The sequence below is a fragment of the Apus apus genome, chromosome W, assembly GCF_020740795.1.
Source record: "Apus apus isolate bApuApu2 chromosome W, bApuApu2.pri.cur, whole genome shotgun sequence".
NCBI lineage: Eukaryota > Metazoa > Chordata > Aves > Apodiformes > Apodidae > Apus > Apus apus.
Genome location: NC_067311.1, coordinates 7,256,562 through 7,271,814, shown reverse-complemented (window position 1 = coordinate 7,271,814; position 15,253 = coordinate 7,256,562). Strand labels below are relative to the sequence as shown.

The 15,253-nt window shown below is 44.7% G+C and overlaps 1 pseudogene; it reads right to left on the bottom strand.

The window, feature by feature from the left end:
• Window positions 1-3,021: 3,021 nt before the first annotated feature.
• Window positions 3,022-11,321, bottom strand: LOC127395150 (zinc finger and BTB domain-containing protein 5-like; annotated as a pseudogene).
• Window positions 11,322-15,253: the final 3,932 nt, after the last annotated feature.

Below are 15,253 nucleotides of genomic sequence, written 5' to 3'. Positions count from 1 at the left end.
CATCCAATAAGGAATGAAGCTTTTCCCTGACCCTCCTTTTGTTATGAATGTATTTATAAAGCTTTTTTTATTATCATTTACAGAGATGTCCAGATTAAGTGATAGCTGAGCTTTTGCATCTCTAATTCTCTTTCTACATGCCTTTACAATATCCTTGAATAGTTCCTGATTCACCTGCCCCTTTTTCCAAAGTTGATACACTCTTTTTTTATTTCTGAGCTCTTGTAATAGTTCCCCGCTCAACCAGGCCGGTCTTCTTCCCTGCTGGCTCCTTTTTTGGCACATAGGGACAGCCTGCCCCTGCACCTTCATAATTTCATTCTTAAAGTACACCCAGGCTTCTTGGGCTCCTTTGTTTTTGAGGGCTGCTTCCCAAGGGACTCTCCGAACCAGCATCCTGAAGAGACCAAAGTCAGCCCTCCGGAAGTCCAAGGTAGAGGTTTTGCTGATGACCCTCCTAACTTCACCACATATTGAAAATTCTATCATATCATGGTTGCTGTGCCCAAGACAACCTCCAACCACTACATCTTCCCCCCCTTCCCTGTTTGTAAACAGTAGGTCTAGCATGGCACTACCCCTGGTAGGCTCACTTACCAGCTGTAGCAGGAAGTTATCTTCCATACATTCCAGAAACCTCCTGGATTGCCCCCTTTCTGCTGTGTTGTACTTCCAGCAGACATCTGGTAAGTTGAAGTCCCTCACGAGAACAAGGGCTAGTGAATGCGAGACATCTCCGCGTTGTTGAAAGAACATCTCGTCAGTCTCTTTATCCTGGACGGGTGGTCTGTAGCAGACTCCTGCTAGGATATCAGCCTCATTGGCCTTCCCCTTTATCCTTACCCATATACATTCTGTCTTGGTGTGTCTAACATTGAATTCTAGGCAGTCAATTTATCAGTATAAGTACTCCAAAATTTATTTAGAAATCTAATATATTGAAAGGCAGTAGTTAGTTCATGGGCATCTGCAACAAAAAAGCAAAACCAAAACAACACTGCAAACATTATTAGTTACAGTGGTTTCTAAGAAGAAGAAATTAACACAATCTATGTAATTCACCTGAAGAATAAAGATCACTGAACTTCTGCTTTACAAAGTGTATAATGCTATATTTTAAATTAAATTAATGCTAGATTTTTACTTACTTACTTGAGAAAGTACATTTATGATACTACTCTAAACCAAAGGACTGGTGTTGATACCTACATTTTATACAGAGACATCCATAAATATGGCAAGTGAGGCTCATTCCTGACACTGATCTGAGGAACAATGGTTGGGAAGGACAGCAAGTACATGGAGGAACAAATTAAAGCCTGAAGATAAAATAAGGAAACAAAAGTATGCTTACACAAAAATGTGAATCAAATTGCCTATCTGCATCTGGAGTAAGAAACTACCTTACCCAGTAAAAAGAGCCATCACAAATCATCTCTCATTTAAAAAAAAAACAAAGTAGATATAGACAAACTAGTTTCAGGCTTCCATGTCTATGAAATTTAAATATTAAATACAAGTTGGTTAAAATATTGCTAATAGCACAAACAAAACCCAGTATTTTACTTATTACTCAATGCAAGTTTTTACAGAAAAAATTATGAAATAACCAGATCTTGCTGTATTCAGAGTATTTATTTACACATCTAACAGTCCAGAAGTAACTTGTCATTGACTTATTTTAAGTACCTTCATTACACACTGTCCTTTACTGCAAAACAGCCAAAAATGCATTCAGAACTACTTTCATAATTATTATTTTAAGGCATTTTATGGCAGACAGGTGCATCCAAGGTTGGTTTTCTTTTAAGAATATGCAATCTGTATTAGTTACTGTAAAGATCTTTGCATTACTGTTCATACTCAACTTATCAATTTATGTTATGGGTCATTTATTTAAATGTGGGGTTTTAATGTTTTTTACAACCCCTCCCCCAAAAAATGTATTTGCCCTTCAGTTTTTCATTCTTAAACATGCTACTCTAACATAATTAGGAGCTAACTATGTTCTCACCCAACCCCCACCTGTCTGCCCTACAATGGAACTACTACTACTTTTAGGGATTATACCCCTGTGAGCCCAAGACCTGCATGTATTTAACAATAACTCTTAATCTGTCTACAGTGCCTCCTTCAGAAGATCTCAAGCAGTTCATTAGCAGTTAAGTCTACCAACACCCCTGTGAGGTAAACATGGCACTATCACCAATTTATAGAACCAAGACTTGTGAATGCAGCACAATCACATGCAAGCATTCACTAATCTACAAGGGCAGCTTCTTAACTTTAAGCTTTGAACGAAAGAACAAGCACAAATGCAGGTCGGGTGGAGAATGGATTGAGAACAGCCTTGAGGAGAAGGACCTGGGGGGTGTTGGTTGATGAAAAGCTCAACATGAGCCAGCAATGTGTGCTTGCAGCCCAGAAAGCCAACCATGTCCTGGGCTGCATTAAAAGAAGCATGGCCAGCAGGTCAAAGGAGGGTGCCCCTCTGCACCTCGTGAGATCTCACCTGGAGTACTGTGTCCAGTTCTGAAGCCCTCAATCCAGGAAGGACATGGAGCTCTTGGAGCGAGTCCAGAGGAGGGCCACAAAGATGATCAGAGGGCTGGAGCACACTCTCCTATGAAGACAGGCTGAGAGAGTTGGGGTGTTCAGCCTGGAGATGAGAAGGTTGGCCGGAGACTTTATAAACAGCCTCCCAGCCCCTACAGAAAGCTGGAGAGGGACTTTTTACAAGGGTGTGTAGTGTTAGGATGAGGGGTAATGGTTTTAAGCTGGAAGAGGGGAGATTCAGGTTAGACATTAGGAAGAAATTCCTTTAGTATGAGGGTGGTGAGACACTGGAACAGGTTCCCTCCCTGGAAGTGGTCAAGGCCAGGTTGATGGGGCTTTGAGCAACCTGACTAGTGGAAGGTTGTCCCTGCCCATGCAGGGAGGTTGGGACTAGATGATCTTAAGGTCTCTTCCAACCCTAGCAAAAAAATAGAATAAAATATACTCCAGTCTTAAACATTTGTATTAGCATTCCCACAGGGCTAAGCAGTGGGGGAGATTAAAGCAAAGTGCTAGGTAGCTGCTGCTCTGCCATCTCAGACAGGTTGTTTTGGAATGTTTAATATAGACTGGCTGGACTGGCTGAACTGTTTGCCACACTTTAAACAGGCATAATGCTTTTCTCCTGTATGCACACGAATGTGCTTCTTACAGTCCTGTTAGGTCAAAAAAGTCTTGCAGCAGATCTTACAGGCATATTTACGAGCACCTTCAACAACCAAGACATTATGTTCAGATAAGGCCTTCTTACACTTTGAAAGACATCTGCAGATGCCTTTTGTCAATTGGGTTGGACCAGGTTGAGAGGATGTCCATTTCAAAAGTGGTCCCATTGATTAACACGCAGAGAACTGGAAGTGTTATCCTGTAGCTGGGAGCTCCTGACAGAGGTCACAACAGGCATTTTGGGGGCTATGCGACAATAGCCAGGAAAGCTACTAGCTCCACCTCTTACAGATCCCATCACTGTCCTTGATGAAGAGTGCAGGCCCAAACTTGACCTTGGAAAAGCCATACCAAATTGTTCTGCAGCCCTGAACCCACAAGTCTGTACACATGGAAGAGCCATTGCATCCTGCATTGGTCTAACAAAATGAGAGACTGCAGTCTCACTGAACGGATTCTCTACATGACAAACTGTAACAGAGGAATGATTACTAGCAGGCCCAGACTCTGGACTCAATAGGTAAGAGGCATCACCACCCATTCTGCAATCTTTAGTTGTATTCAGAATGTTATCATTGCTATTTTGACTTGCACCAAAGTTACCACCTCTGCTTTTATTCAGGAAATTTGAGATACTGAAAGTGGACTTCTGTTCCAGGTTATTTGACACTTTCATAATATGGATGCCTCCATCCTATCAGTACTAGACTGGGGGTCAGAAAAGCTATGATCACTGTTTTCAGGACTCAGTTCTTTCTTCTCCGCACTCACCACTCCTTCCACTTCAACAGATTCACTGCCTTCTGCTTGAGAAGTGACATTGCTCACTTCATCTTGAAGCTCTGGGGAACTCAAAGGCTCAAATTTAACTACCACCCTCATGTGTTCTTTTTCATTTAGACTGACCTCTGTATTTTTGCATGGGAAGTTGTTTTTTTCAGAAGTAGCTTCCTGATCAAAACTGGTTTCCACTTGTATCACCTGAGATGAGATGGATATCTGTGAAATGTTATCTGATTGGCTGAGCACTTGAGCATCTTCTTGAGCACCAAAAGTCTGATCAAACATAATATTATTATCCTCTTGTTTATCAATAACAGCATCAGCTTTAGAATTGTCCACATTCTTCAGTGAATCTGATGAAAAAAAAACTTGTGAATGAACTACTGACTGCCTGCTCTCTGGAGTAACATCTGAAATGGACTCATCTATGGTAGGCCTGAATCGTTGTCAGGCCGATCATCAGAAGACTGTTTTACACTTGTGGACGTGCCAGATAGGAAAGGTAGTACATTGTTCTATATTACTTCTCATTGATGAGCCTCATGGTATTTAGTTGTTCCTCCTGTGCTCTGAGTGGAATTTAACACAGATCTCACAATGCTCAGCCCAAGCTGCTGAAGCATGAAAGATCTTTGAATGCGTGCATTTTGGTCTTGAACTCTATCACTAGGTGGAGACCATTGGTAATGTTCTGGTAGTAAGGTAGTGTTTACATGCTTTAACAACAGAGTTCATGTAGGTGAGAAAGCAGCCAGCAAGACATCCATTACATTGCTCTCCCCAAGCATTAGTGTAGAAGTGTACATCATATCCATCAGTGCCAGCAAAAGCTTCTGCTGTCACTACTTCACTGTCCAGCTGAATCATGTTCATAGTTTGATCATCCTCTGCTACAGTAAAGAGAGCTTGGAAGTGTGTGCTACCATGCTGCCAGAACAGAGCGATGGGCTTTGAAATGTCTGTTTCCCACCACAATGACACAGTCACAAAGTTGGCCATGAAGCCTCTGGTAGTTTAACTGCTGAAAGACTTGCTCAAAATGTCCTGGAAAATCCATGATTCTCTAAAATAAAGCAGAAGAAGCTATAATGCTGAAAAAGGATGAAGTTTGACTTAGATCACAGTGAGAACAGTTTTTAAAAAATGATAGCTAAGAGATAGATGACCAAAAACTTACCTTAATTTCCCACCACCATAAAGATATTATACTCATACTGGCAAACCTGTAAAGGAGCACAAAAACAAACAAAAGAACCTCCAAACTAGAATCTGTTATGGAGTTAACATAGTATAGTAGCTAACATCACATTGAACATGTCACAGGTTGCTCTACTGTGAGCTGAATAATGCAATGTGGTTCCTGTTAATTCCTGTTCAAATTAAAACACCTCTTCAGTAAACCATCCAATCCTGATATAAAAATTTTTACTTGTGAAGAAGCCAACAGTCTTTGAGAAATTGTTCCTCATACTGAAAAATTTGAGCTTTAACTCTAGTCTAAATTGATCTAGCTTCACCTTTAGGAGTATACAAGGAACCAATTGCTACAAAAAACTTAATTCTAATATCTGCCTTCTGCATAAGAACTTTTAAAATAAAATTATTTTCATGTGTGTGCAGCCATGAACTACAAACAGAATTTGCACACAGAATTCCAGCTAGACATTTAACCTTTTATTAGGTTGTCCTGGTTTGAACCAGGATGAAGCCAATTTTCCTTTTACTGTTGTTGGTTTTTTTTTCTTCAGTGAGCTCTCTTTTAACTAGCAGCGTGTTCCAGCTAGTGGACTGATAACACTGGAATGTTTATGTTACTGCTGAGATTCCAAGGTCGCATCTTTGCCCTGCCGGCTCAGACACTACAGGGAGAAGGAGAGTCGTATCTATGACCCCCCCGTGGGAGGCTGGACTAGAAGGACAGCAAAACTGACCAAAGTATTCTATTCCATATATCTACGTAAGCTCAGAGGAAGGTCAGAGATCACAGAAGACAACTTCCTTCCTTCTTCTTCTTCCCTTTTCTTCCATCCATGGCTGGCATCCAGGGAAGACTCCATCTATCCATCACCATCGACCCCTAGGCTCATGCATTCCTCATAACTCTACCCTCAGCCCCTGTCTGCTCTGCCGCTCTCTCCGGCAGTGGTCTGGGACTTTTCAAGACTGTTCACAGCTAAGGAGAGTGCCGTGGGAATTGCTAGGGGTGGGGGGAGGCAAGAAGCTTTTGCACATTCCTGAACACATTTGTATATAACTGTACATATTTTCTTTTATAATTAGTGTTTAATTAAAGCTATCTAGTTTAGTTTTCAATACAGAAAAGTCTCTCTCTGTAATTTTATCTCTCCTTCCCTACCTGGGGGAGGGAGGAGGGGATCGAAAGCATTGTTGTCTCTGGTTTAATTGCCGATCCTGAGTCAAATTGTGACATTGGTTTATGTGGAAGGCTTTGGTAGCAAGGGGTTACAGGGTTGGCTTCTGTGAGAAGATGCCAGATGTTGCTCCTGTGTCAGGTGGAGCCACTTTCAGCTGGCTCCAAGATGGACCCACTGATGGCCAAAGCTGAGCCAATCATCAACATTGGTAGTTCCTGTATGATATATTTAAGAAAGGGTAAAATACGCTGTGCAACAGCAGCTGGGAGAGAGTAGAATATGTGAGAGAAACAACCCTGTAGACACCAAGGTCAGGGAAGAAGGGAGATGAGGTGCTACAGGTGCTAGAGCAGATTCCCCTGCAGCCCATGGTGAAGACCATGGTGAGGCGAGTTGTTACCCTTGCAGCTCATGGAGGTCCACAGTGGAGCAGATATCTACCCTGCAGCCTAGGAGGACCCCATGCCAGAGCAGGTGGGTGTGCCCCGAAGGAAGCTGCAGCCCATGGATAGCCAACACAGGGGCAGACTCCCGAGAGGAACTGCAGCCCATGAAGAGGAGCCCATGCAGGAGCAGGTTTTCTGGTAGGACCTGTGATCCCATGGAGGATCCATGCTGAAGCAGTCTGCTCCTGAAGGACTACACCCCATGGAAAGGACCCATGCTGGAGCAGTTTGTGAAGAACTGCAACCCATGGGAAGGACCCACATTAGAGAAAGTCATGGCTTGGGAGCCAGGTGTGCATGTGTCTCTAAGGGTGATGCACCTGGAGGAATTGGCTATTGGAGGGACCAGAGGGTTCAAACTAACTGCCAAACAGACCATGGGGTCTAGGGGTGGAATGAGACTCATTTATGTTTGTGTGTGTGTTTCTGTGGGAGGCAACTGGGGAGACTGGGGGGATCCAGGGACCAGCTACTGGTTAGACTGTATAAATCCAGTACCTGGATGGATCCACATTGTATATACATACATATTTCCCACTAATGGACCTTCATCCTGATCAGCCAGAGAGGGGAACAGGATGAGGCCATTGTTGCTGTTTGTCTGAGTGCTGAGCGTTTCTATCTGTGTTGTTCTGTGTTGTTGGCCATGCATATATATGTATTACATATGTATTTGTGTACCTACTGGGAATACATTCTCAGCCTTGCTACTGGTTGGATCTGGTGATATGGAGCTGTGGCAGACTTGCTTCTATGGTGCTGCCAGATTCAGCAATTCCCTAACAAGAGATCAGGATGTTTCCCATCTTGATTGAACTACTGAGCACTGTAGAGTGTGTGCCACTTAAAAAAGGCCCAATGGCTTTCAGGTCACACGTTATTCAATTAGTTAACCAGAGTAGTACTGCAAACTGGTACTCCTGTACCACCAAATATAGGCAACACTGGCCCTATCTATTTAGTTTTTATCCCCATCCTAATGCCAAGCACAAGCATGACAGTTAAAGTAGAAAGTTTTATAAGGTTTGTTTATTTTTCAGGTTTGATAACTTATCACTAGGGTAATGTTGAATTATCGCCTGCTGGCTCTTGAGTTGGTGATTCTTAATCAATATCAACCAACTTAGAACAGGAACAACACAATATTGTTCAAAACTTTACTACAGATGGTTCCTAACTATCTGCATTAACCTCTAAATCTGACACTTTTCAAGATGTATGCATGTAAATAAGAAATTCTTCAGTCTTGGTAGCTCATTATAATAGAGGAACTCTTAATACTTCTTACAGATACTGGTGAAGGCCTGTCAAGGAAGACCTATCAGTTGCACTATAGTATTTTGCACAAGTAGTCAACACACCGAAGAATCAAATTATAATTATTTTAGTGTCAATAAGTAAATGCAGAAGGGGATGAGTGGCTTGCTAGTGCCAAAATGGTTGCTTAGTTACTATTTACTTTGAACTAAAATATGGTACAACTGAAATAAAAATAATTTTAAAAAAAGTTATTTGAACTACTTAACAAAAGACACTAAAATTTGAAGTGAACTCCCCCAGTAACTCTGCATATCCGTCTGGGGGAAAATAAATAGCAATATTATGTAATATTCTTTAACCTGTTTCTCACAAATAGCTCCCCATACAATGAATAGTTACCATGAACTGACAGGTTTATGATATTTTACTGCCTTTCATTATATTATTTAATTAGAAGTTAAAATATCATAATGGAAAATAATTTGGTTACCCAGTTTGTTTTTATTTTCCAAGAAGTGATTCCATCTCAGATATAGGTATATCTTTGCTTACATTGGTCTCAATTTCCAAAGACTACCCTTGTAACCAACAGGATCAAACCAGAGGCCAATAAGTGTGATATTGTGGCAGGAGTTTGTTACAGACAGGGTGAGAAAGCAGACAAAGACTTATTTAAACAACTTGAAACTCTACAGATCACAGATCAAGGGCAACAAGAGCTTCTACTACCACTTTAATAGTAAAAGACTGAACAAGGAGAAGGTGGGCCTAATGCTGAATGGGATGGGTGATCTAGTGACAATGGACATAGACGAGGCTGAGGTACTCAATGCCTTCTTGGCCCCAGTCTGCACCAACAAAGTCTCCCAGGCCTCTGTGCTTAGAGACACGGTTCAAGGAAAACTACCAACAGTGGATGAGGATTGAATCAGGGATTATTTCTGAGAACTTAATCTGTACAAATCCATGGGATCCATGGGACCAGATGGGTTGCATCCAAGGGTGCTGAGAGAACTGACTGGTTTCATAGTGAGGCTGTTCTCTTATCAGCTTTGAAAAGTCATAAAGATCAGGGGAATTCCCTGATGACTAGAGAAGGAGAAATGCTGCATTCATCAGAAAAAAAAAAAAAAAGCAAAAAAAAAAAAAGCCTAAAGTTCAGCCCAGGGTAACTTCAGTTCCTGGGGAAATAATGGAAAAAGCCTTCTTGGAACATATTTTTTGGCACATAAAGGAGAAGGCAATTGGAAACAATCAGCATGCATTTACCAAGGGGCTATCATGCCTAACCAAACTAATTGCCTTCTGTGATAAAATGGCAAGATTTGTGGATGAAGAGAGAGCACTGGATGTCATTTACCTCGACTTTAGCAGGGCTTTCAATACTGTATCCCACAATATTCTTGTATCTAAGTTGGGATATTATAGTCAGTATGGGTGGACAACTAGATGGGTTTAAAAATTAGTTGTATGATTGAGCTCAGAGAGTAGTGGTTAATGGGTTGTACTCTACCGGGATGCCTGTGACAAGTGGGATACTGCAGGGGTCTATCCTGGGACCTGTCCTGTTTGAAATCTTTATCAAACCTGGAGGAGGTGATACATCTTGCTCTTGTCAAGTTTGCAGGAGTTGGGAGGATTAAGTAAATACACTCAAGGGCAGGGCTGCCGTTCAGAGCGACCTAGACAGGTTGGAGAAATGGGCTGACAGGAACTGAATTTAATTCAACAAGGATAAATGCCAAGTCCTGCACCTAGGGAAAAAAGAACCCCTGGCATCAATACCATCTGGGGACTGGCTGGGGAGCAGCTCTGCTGAAAAGGACCCGACGATCTTGGAAAACAGCAAGCCAAACATGAGCCAGAACTGTGCCCTGGCAACAAAGGTGGTCAGCAGTATCCTGGGCTATATTGCCAGGAGCATAGCTAGTAGATTGAGGAAAATTATTATCCTCCTTGGTGCTGATTAGATCACATCTAGAATGCTGTGTCAAATTTTGGGCACCTGAATACAAGAAAGTAATTGATAAAGTGGATCAAATTCAGCAGAGGGCCACCAAGATGTCAGGAGACTGGAGTATTTGCACTATGAGGAGAGGCTGAGGGAACTGTGCTTGTTCAGCCTGGAGGAAGGAAGGCTGCAGGAGCATGTAATAGCAGCTCCCCAGTGCCTATGACTAGGCTATCAAGAAGACAGAGCCAGGCTCTTCATGGTGTTGCATAGTGGGAAGATGACAATGGGCACAAATTGAAACAAGTAAGGTTCATGTTGACTCTAAGGAAACTGTTTTTCACCATGAGGACAGTCAAGCAGTGCAACAGGGGCTCTGAGAAGTTGTGCAGTCTCCAGTCTTGGAGGTTTTCAATCCCTAATTAGAGAAAACCCTGAGCAAGCTGGTCTGAATTCAGTGTTGACCCTGCTTTAAGCAGGAGGTTGGACTAGAGACCTCCAGAAGTCCCTTCCAACCTGAATTGTTCTCTTTTTTTTTTCTTCTAGCCTGAGAAGAGATTCTCTGTAAAGAAGTGGAACTGCCAAAATAAAAGACACCTAAACACAGTGTTGAGTTTGGAAAGCAGCCATTGCATTCTTTTGTTTAGCCTTTTCCCAGTGCCTGCATCAGGAACGATGCGGGGATTCAGAGAAGCAACCTGAGTGTTTGTGTCCTGAGCAGGATCAGGTTTTCAAGCTCTGCTGCGTAGACTGCCACCAGCTTCTCGGCAGCAGGTACTGCAGAGCTCACTGCCTGCGTGGATGAGAGAAAGTGACCAAAGAATCAGCAGCTAGGATTCCAGGCGGCTTGCAGAAGACTGCCGCGTGCTGATTTTAGTCTCCCTACTCCTGTCCAGTCGTCACCTACTCCGCAGAACGTATCTCTTGCGGTTCCCACTGATGAGCGTGTCCCAAGACACCACTACCAGTCTGGAGCGCGGGGACGAATTGATGCAGCCCAGCTACCGTACACCAACCCACCCCCCACCGCTGCTTCCGGGTACTCCCCGCCCCCCTCCGCGCTGCCGCGACAGCCTAGGACGCTCATGCTGCAGAGGCAGCAGCGGTACAGCCCGGCGCGACCTTCATCACGGGCGGGAATCCTTATGAGACAGGACGCGAGAGAGAGGCCCCACAGGGTGGCTCCGCCGCAGTGGAGAGAGATGCGAGCAGCAGCACACGCTCTCCTCAGCGACTCACCTGTCGCGTCTTCCATGCCACCTGAAAACGCAATTTGGAGATAAAAGTTGCCACTGCCGGCCAAACTGGACGCTGCCCCACCACCTCACATCTTGATGACGTAGGAAGTGCAGCACAGAAACCCAAGTCCAGTCAACGACACGTGACCAAGATAAAGAGTAGCTGGGAGGAGTAAGCCCTCCCCTTTCTTCAGCTGATCTCAGAGCTGCCTGGGTACAGCCTGGCTGCAGAAGGGTTTTGTGAGTGTCATGATACCCCTCATGCTTGGTGAGCTGTGCTTGCGGAAGGATACATATCAGGGTAAAATATGCTGTGCAACAGCAGCTGGGAGAGAGAGGAGTGAGAAAACGTGAGAGAAACAATCCTGCAGATACCAAGGAGGAGGAAGAGGTGCTCCAGGCACTGGAGCAGATTCCCTTGCAGCCTGTGGTGTTGACCGCACCACACAGCTTGGTGTTCTTGGCATACTTGCTGGGGGTGCTCTCAATTTCACTGTCCATGTCACCGACAAAGATGTTAAACAGTGCTGCTCCCAGTACTGACCCCTGAGGAGCACCACTTGTCACTGATCTCTACTTGGATGTCGAGCTGTTGACTGTGACTCTTTGAGTGCAACCACCAGCCAGTTCTTTATCCACCGAGTGGTCCACCTATCAAATTGATGTCTCTCCAATTTAGAGACAAGGATGTCGTGTGGGACAGTGTCAAACGCTTTGCACAAGTCCAGGTAGATGACATCAGCTGCTCTTCCCTTATCCACCAATGCTGTAACCACATTGTAGAAGGCCAGCAAATTTATCAGGTACAATTTGCCCTTAGTGAAGCCATGTTGGCTGTCACCAATCACCTCCTTATTTTCCATGTGTCTTAGCATAGTTTCCAGGAGGATCTTCTCCATGATTTTTCTGGGCACAGAGGGGAGACTGACTGGTCTGTAGTTCCCCGAGTCTTTTTTTTTTTTTTTCTTTTTCCTTTTTAAAAATGGGGATTATTTCATTTTCCAGTTAGTGGGAACTTCACTGATTTGCCATGACTTCTCAAATACGATGGATAGTGGCTTAGCAACTTCATCTGCCATTTCCCCCAGGACCGTGGATGCATATTATCAGCTCCCATTGACTTGTGCACCTTCAGGTTCCTTAGATGGTCTTGAACCTGATCTACCCCTATTGTGGGTGGTTTTCCTTTCTCCCAGTCCCGGCCTTTGCCTTTTGTGACTTGGGTGGGCGTGGCTTGAGCCCTTGCCAGTGAAGACTGAGGCAAAAAAAGTCATTGAGTACCTCAGGCTTCTCCATATCCTGCATTACCAGGTCTCCCTGTTTCCTTCTGGAGAGGGCTTACATTGTCCTTAGTCTTCCTTTTATCACTGACGTACCTGTAGAAGCTTTTCTGGTTACCCTTGATGTCCCTGGCCAGATTTGATTCTATCAGGGCTTTAGCTTTCCTAATCTGATCCCTGCTGCTTGGACAACTTCTTTGTCCTCCTGTCCTTGCTTCCACCCTCTGCAGGCTTCCTTTTTTGTGTTTGTGTCCAGGAGCTCCTTGTTCATCCATGCAGGCCTCCTGGCATTTTTATCTGACTTCCTCTTTGTTGGGATGCATGGCTCCTGAGCTTGGAGAAGGTGATCCTTGTGGATAAGCTCAGGAAGTAGTGAGTTAGAAGAGCAGACAGTGAGATGGATTGAGAACTGCCTAAACAATAGAGCCCAGGAGGGTTGTGATCACTGGTGCAGAGTCCAGTTGGAGACCTGTGACTAGTGGTGTTCCCCAGGGGTCAGTACTGGGCCCAGTCTTATTCAACATCTTCGTCAATGACCTGCGATGAGGGATGGAGTGTATCCTCAGCAAGTTTGCTGATGATACGAAACTGGGGAGGATTGGCTGATACACCTGAAGGCTGTGCAGCCATTCAGCAAGATCTAGACAGACTGGAGAGCTGGGCAAAGATGAACCTAATGAGGTTCAACTAGAATAAGTGTAGAGTCCTACACCTGGGGAGAAAAACCACCAGTATCGATATAGATTAGGGGTTGACCTGCTAGAAAGCAGCCCCATGGAGAAGGACTTGGGGTCCTGATGGACAACAAGTTATCCATGGGACAGCAAGGTGCCCTTGTGCCTTGTGGCCAAGAGAGCCAATAGTATCTTGGGATGTATTGAAACAGTGTGGCCAGCAGGTCAGGGAGGTTCTCCTCCCCCTCTACTCTGCCCTCGTAAGACCACATCTGGAGTATTGTGTCCAATTCTGGGCTCCCCAGTTCAAGAGGGACGGGATATGCTGGAAAGAGTCAAATGGAGGGTAACAAGGATGATTAAGGGACTGGAACATCTGTCATATGAGGAAAGGCTAGAGACCTGTGGCTGTTTAGTCTTAAGAAGAGAAGTCTAAGAGGGGACCTTATTAATGTCTACAAATATCTGAAGGGTGGATGTCAAGCATGGGCCAATCTCTTTCAGTGGTGCCCTGTGATAGGATGAGGGGAAACGGCACCAAGCTGCAACACAGGAAGTCCACCTCAACATGAGGAAAAACATCTTTACTGTGAGGGTGACAGAGCACTGGAACAGGCTGCCCAGAGAGGTTGTGGAGTCTCCTTCTCTGGAGATATTCAAGACCCATCTGCATGCGTTCCTGTATGATCTGCCCTAGGTGTTCCTGCTGCAGCAGGGAGGTTGGACTCGATGATCTGGATGTGGCAAATCTCAGATGTGGCATATCACAAAGACTGGATGTAGCACTTAGTGCCATGGTCTAGCTGATGTGGTGGGTGGTTAGGTCATAGGCTGGACTTGATGAACTCAGAGGTCTTTTCAGCCTCAATAATTCTGCGGTTCTGTTATTCTTTGACTCTTAGAGGTCCCTTCCAACCCTAATGATTCTATGATTCTATGAATATTAACCAGCTTTTTGGGCTCCTCTTCCTTCCAGGGCTTTATCCCATGCTACTCCACCAAGCAGGTCCCGAAGAGGTCAAAGTCTACTCTCCTGGAAGTCCAGGGCTTGACAGGCTTGAGAAGTGGGCCCATACCAACCTCATGAAGTTCAACAAGGCCAAGTGCAAGGTCCTGCACCTGGGTTGGGGGCAATCCCAAGTACAAATACAGGTTGAGTGGAGAATGGATTGAGAACAGCCTTGAGGAGAAGGACCTGGGGGTGTTGGTCAATGAAAAGCTCAACATGAGCTGGCAATGTGCACTTGCAGCCCAGAAAGCCACCATAATCCTGGGCTGCATCCAAAGAAGCATGGCCAGCAGGTCAAGGGAGGTGATCTGCCCCTCTACGCCACTCTCGTGAGACCCCACCTGGAGTACTGTGTCCAGTTCTGGAGCCCCCAACACAGGAAGGGGTTGTGGAGTGAGTCCAGAGGAGGGCCACAAAGATGATCAAGGGGCTGGAGCATCTCTCCAATTAAGACAGGCTGAGAGAGTTGGGGTTGTTCAGCCTGGAGAAGAGATGGCTCTGGAAGACTTTATAGGGCCTTCCAGTACCTGAAAGGGGCCTATAGGAAAGCTGGGGATGGGCTTTTCACCATGAGAGGGCAGTGATAGGACAAGGGGTAATGGTTTTAAACTGGAAGAGGGGAGATTTAAGTGAGACATTAGGAAGAAATTCCATTAGTGTTAGGGTGGTGAGGCGCTGGAACAGGTTGCCCAGGGAGGTTATGGATTGCCCCCCTCCTGGATGTGTTCAAGGCCAGGTTGAATGAATGGAGGCTTTGAGCAACCTGGTCTAGTTTGAGGTGTCCCTGCTCATGCAAGGAGATTGGGACTAGATGATCTTTAGAAGCCCCTTCCAACCAAACAGATTCTATGATTCATTTATGTGTTTGGAATAATTATGTCTGGCAATGGAAACTTCCCCCTCTGAAAAAAACCACCACGATCTTGATGTGAGAGTGAGGAGGAAGGAGCCAAAGACAAAATATTATGAAGTGACCGCAACCCCCAATCCCCATCACCCTGGGCTGCTTGGGGGA